General features: G+C 33.4%; 1 long non-coding RNA gene across 1 annotated transcript in view; it reads left to right on the forward strand.

Annotated features, from left to right (window-relative positions):
* LOC122794371 overlaps positions 1 to 5,578 on the forward strand; it is a 519,267-nt gene extending 513,689 nt beyond the window's left edge. Inside the window, exon 2 of the long non-coding RNA XR_006363636.1 lies at positions 5,344 to 5,578. This is a non-coding gene — a long non-coding RNA (uncharacterized LOC122794371). The remainder of the gene's footprint in view (positions 1 to 5,343) is intronic.
* Positions 5,579 to 6,000: the final 422 nt, after the last annotated feature.

The raw sequence follows: 6,000 nt of genomic DNA on the forward strand, positions 1-6,000 counted from the left end.
TAACTCTTCCCTATCCCTCTCTCCTACATACTATGCCCTTCTTCCTATTCCAATTACCTTTATAAAAACATATTAAGAAAAATGGAAGTCTATCTCCACAAAAAAAATACCCACCTTCTCATACCTCATCCTCTAGCACAACCCTCTTTATGTGTTCCTCTTGTGTTTCCCTTGTCTGCTGTTTCTTCTTTTTATGACTGCCAAATTTGCCCCCCTATAAAAACCACTACAGGATGTCTATATAAGGGCACCTTTAGAGTGAATTCAAGTCTTTAACAAGTTTGATAAGCTGCTAAGCAGTGATACTGAGCTATAAACAATGCAAAATTTCATGGGAAGTTCTTTAGAGATCTATGCATCTCTGCACTCACTGCCTGCTGATGAAAATAGAAGACAGCAGTCATGAATTTATGCTCGTGTGAAGGATGCACACAACAGTCAGGACATTTCTTCATAAAACTAAACTCTTTTAAGGTCAGTTTCTGCACATTTAGATATGCAAGATTATACTTGGTGTTTCATCAGAAGGCTGAGAATTTCTAAAACCAGTGCTGCTCCTTTGCACTTTGTTTATTTATATAAAGGCATATCAGCTTTTCTTGCACTTTAATGTTACACATTTATAGACTTGTGGGACTATGAATACCACCCTCAGCCTAAACTTCCCAGTTCCAAAGAAGTGGGAATCTGGGATCATCATGGGGATATAGTTTCTCTCTTATAGTAACTGTGTAGTCTGGACTCCAGCAATAAAAATTAACAGGAAAGAAGTTCTCACACCTACACTTCCATCCATGCTACACATTGGATACTCATAACACATAAAACACAAAGTGAAGCATGTTTGAGAAGTCACTTACGCAACAGTGACTTGCAGCTAAAAATTGTCTTCACAATAACAGTGTATCAGAGTTCTTTTTTTTTCATTTCCTATCAGTTGTCTATCAGCTCCAGTCACTGTGCTGAAAACAAATAATGCAGCCCAATAATTGTCACTCTGTTCACTCCATAGCAATAGTACAACAGCTGTCAGTCCTTTATTGGGATAATAACCACCCCTGATGATATTAGAATGTTGCAGCTTAAAATACACATCCTCCAAAATGTATTTCTTTAGATTTATTAACCAGGTTGGAACACTGATTCAAAAGGCTCAATTTTAGCCTCTGCCTGGAAGACAAATACAAACAATGACAAACACGAGTACAATGCCAATAAAAATAGTTTGCAGATGAAATACAGATGATGTGAAATAAAGACATAAAAGCTATATAGAAATATGTTAAGTGAAGAATGTACTTATATATAGGATGAAAAACCCAGTATGGGTTATAATATATGTAGGAAGATAAGAGTTGGTAGCTATTGCATAGAAATATTGTATCTTAATAAAGTTGGTTACCGTGTGTGGGGAGGTAAGGGAGCAGGGTGGGTAGGATGAGTTCAGGTGGGATTATGGGGAAGAAACCTACAAAAAAACTATTTACATGTGGACAGTAGTATGGGTAGAATGGGATATAGAAATTTGCTTATGAGGAAAGAAAAAGTTATGCAATACCTACATAGGTGTGTTCCTAAAATTTGCTTCTGAAATCTGGGAAATTAGTTGAGTCCTTTACTTTGGTCCTTGTATTGAGAAGTTATATTGCTTCAGTTCTTTTGAATGAGAAAATGAGGACAGCAGAAACCAGCTGGGTATGAGATCAGTAGTTATAGACCTTTTTCCTTATGGTAATCTATTAGCATAGCTGAGAATGAGTTTTGAGCTAGCAGTTTGATAAAGTTAAACAGTAATTAGTCTTTCTTTGCAGGACTACTGTGTATTTCTTTAAAGCAAAATATAATAATTTACTGTGATCATTTTTATCACAAACCAATGTGAGATGTACGCAGTCAATATAGTGGCTATAACTGATGAGTATTGAGTCCAGGTAAACGGGCTAAGTACAACAGTTGCAAGCAGGTTATCTGCAGTGAATAAAAGATTCATTTTGAAGTAACTATAAATGATATGGGATACCATGATCCCAGATTACAGTGCTCTAGACTTCAGCAGCCCATTTGATCTCATCAACAAATTGATGGTGTCCCTATGCAAATGAGATAACCTTAGCATTCTTTAAAAATATTGTCCAGCAACAGAAACAGCACCAAAACCTCTGCTTCAGGATTACCAGGCTTTTATTTTTTTCTGTGAACATTCAATTAACATGTAAAAAATGTTCTAAAAAGAAGACAGTAATATGTCAACAACAAATATAAACTGAAATATAAAAGTAGCAGTACGTGAACTTGACTTAGTGACATCAGCTGAAAGGCTGAAGAGCACTGTTGTACTTGGTCAGTCCTTTCACCTTGACTCAATATTCATTAGTTACATCCACTTTATTGACTGTGTACCTCTTACATGTCTGCTTGTGATAAAAATGACTACAGTAAAGTATTCTGTTTTGCTTTAAATAAATGTATAGTTATCCTGCAAAGACATATTAATAACTATTTAACTTTATCATCCCAGCAGGATCAGTCATTTTTATACACAAAGAGCACCTACCCAACATCTATAGACAAACTGTCTACAATGTGTACCTCAGATGTCTGCTGTGGTAAAAAAAAAAAACAATAAAAATAATAGTAACAACAATAATGGTGCCCGAAGTATCATACTTTAAGTTTGTTTCACACAACTACTCAATAACCATAATAAAGTATTCCATTTTACATCACACAAATGCACACTAATCCTGCAAATCCAGATTAGATTGCTTAAAATGAGCAGATAACAAGAATGCAATATACTGTCATCCACAGACAGCTCACACACACCCCGCCTAGCAGTTATACACACTTTGTTGACTGTGAGCACCTCTTACTGTTATGAAAACATAAATTACATGGTCTTTAGTGGTAGCTTTCAATGAACTACATGAAATGCCTCAATTAATTCACTGAAAGACTACATCAGAAAACTGAACTTGAAATGTTATTTTAAGAATAATGACAATGATATTCAGGAAGTGTTTAGAAAACCAAGTGTTTTTAACACTCCCTTAAAATCTGAACTTGAGGCATTTCTTTTGACATGTGAGAATGACATTAGATTATTAGTAGGTAATAAAAGCAATGTGAAATTTTGTAATTTAACTATGAGTTAAAGAGAGGCTTTATATGAATTAAAGAATAATAAAGAATTATAGATAACGAAAGCTGACAAAGGAAATGCGATAGTGGTCATGGATTATAGTTATTATTGTGAGCAGCTAACACTCATGTTAAATGACACAAATTATTATAAAAAAGTTGAATGGGTGCAAGTAAATAGAGTGTACAGTATGATTAATTCATGTTTTGAAGAATGGGCTTTAGAAGGGTTGATCGATGAAAAGATAGCGGAATACTTTAGGATTTGGAAGCCCAAACTGGGTAGGTTTTTTGGGATACCCAAAGTTTATAAGTGTTTAGACAAGCTCACTTTTAGACCAACAGTGGTGAATCAAGGGTGTAAGACAGAAGCTATGTCGATTTATGCTAAGTTTTTACAGACTGTAATAGATCAAAGTGATTCATATGTAAGAGATTCTTTTGAATTTAAAAAAGTTTAGAGAGTATAATTTTGGAGGGGTCCATGATACTGGTAACAGCTGATATAGTCTCAATATATACTGTTATTCCCAATGTTGAAACTTTGGAGCTAGTGAACAGGGAATTGTGTGCATCAGAAAGATTTTCTGACAAACAAATTAGCTTGTTGATAGAAATACTAGATGTAGTTTTAACATATAATTTTTTTTGTATTTAGTAATGAAATGTATCAATAAGTGAATGGTGTAGCAATGGGGACAGTAATGCCCCCCAGCTTTGCAAATATTTTTATGGTTGCTTGGGAAAAAGAATATATTTATAAGTCAGAATATTTTAAGGACGTGGTTATGTATAAACATTTTATAGATGATTTGTTTTTTGTGTGGATTGCTACAGAAAGTGCACTTTTAGATTTTATGAATTGTTTAAACACTGTGACCGAGTATCTAAGGTTTACATATAAAATGGATAAGCACAGCATTAATTATTTAGATTTAACAGTTTATAGTTCTGCCGATAAGTTGAAAGTTAAAATATACGTAAAAGAAGTGCAGATTAATAATTATTTGCAGTTTAATAGTATGCATAATTTGAGTCTCAAAAAGAATGTAGTGAAAAGCCAGTTCACAAAAAATAATAGATTAAGGGATAATTATAATTTTTTTTTTGTAAGGGAATGTGAAGCTTTAAAAGGAAGATTTTATAAAAGGGGGTATCCAAAACATGTAGTAGATAGTTTTATGTGTAATGTTATGAAAGTATGAAAATATACTAGTGAGGTGTGATCAAGGGAGTGATACCATGAATGTATGTAAAGATAGGAATCTTTCGCTGGCTTGCTTTTTTGAAAATTCCCTAGATTATAAAAAAAGTATACAACAGATAGTGAAAGATAACTAGAAGCTCCTTTTGAACTTCCAAGTATTAAAAAGTGTAATAGCTGATGAACCAGTCTTTGTTTCAGGATGGGGTAGGAATTTAAAAGAATATTTTTATACCAATAATAATATAAAAATATCAACAACCAATATGAGGGGTATGTTTCAGTGTATGAACTGTAATTTTTGTGACTGTATTATAATGGGCAACAAAAGTTTGTTAACAGCAAGAAATTATTAAATAAGACTGCATGATAAATTTGATTGTAAATCTAGATATGTAGTGTATGTAGTTTTATGTGGGCTGTGTTCAGCTTTTTACATCGGGAGAACTACAAGGGAATTTCATAAAAGAATTTATGAGCATTTGAGAGCTGTTGAAAAAGCAGATATGAGTAATGCTCTGGCAAAACATGCTTACCAGAAGCATTTGAATAGTTTGGAAAATGTTAATTTTAGTCGGAAGTGGAAGTTGAACTTGAATGGAATGACTGATAGAGAGAATTTTAAAATTGTGCTGAAAAAGAAAGGGTTAATTCACTAGATGTATTCTAATGAGTTGTGATTTTAACGGGTTATTTAATGATTGTAGGACTGATTGCAACCTGGTCTGATGAAGTTCTGTAGAAAGAATGAAAGTGCTTACCGGTTGTTATTAATTTTTGTCTTATTAAAGTATTAAAGTTAAAGTTTTTTGGGGGGGTTTATGCTTTGTGATCCATTTTATTGTTTTAAAATTGCTGCTTGCTTTTGCTGACATAGCTGTTAAATATCATTGCAAAATGTTGCAGTTTATACTTGTTATTACCATATACGTTGATAGTTCACATCTATAACCTCCCTTACAAAGTTTATTGACTTTGTCTTTCTTCCTCTGTTTTAGAATCAACTTTGGTGTTAAATTGTAAAGTCCTAAAATGAAAGCAGCAGATATTTTTGGGAGGTTCTTATGCCAATAGAGTTATAAAAGCAAGACTGGAAAACTGCTTCTAAAAGGCATTACTGAAGAGCTTGACTATATCACAATTCACTGCACAAATTCAAGATCTCATTACTACAGCCTTCTACTGTGTTTCAATTAACTATTAGTTTGCATTATTAAAGTGATTTAAAACGTTGTTTTGTTTGAGTATTCATTCTCTGACTCAGTCTTTTTGTTTTGTGCTAGTTTAAACTTATCTGTGAAAATCTTTAATCTGTTCTTATCACTTATCTACAGATGCATCTTAAATGCTATGAATATGTGCTTGCATGCATGCATGCATTTCCTCTTATAAGTTATCCTCAGTTTAACTTGACACCACACTGGTCTTATAGCTTTTTTCCTGCACAGTTCATCAAAAAATGGCTGCAGATTTGCCAGACATCAGTACATTTATAAACAGTTTTTAAAAATATTTAACATTTGAGCATGTTTGCAAAGTTCATGAAAATATTAGGGTGTCAGTAACAGAACAAAGTCTGACAGTGTCAGACAGGAAAGGCTACCACTGAGCATCCGTGGATTTTAAGGTTGATAACTTTGTTCCTTCTCAAGCTA

Source organism: Protopterus annectens, chromosome 2.part1 (genome assembly GCF_019279795.1).
Source record: "Protopterus annectens isolate FY-2018-M chromosome 2.part1, PAN1.0, whole genome shotgun sequence".
Lineage (NCBI taxonomy): Eukaryota > Metazoa > Chordata > Ceratodontiformes > Protopteridae > Protopterus > Protopterus annectens.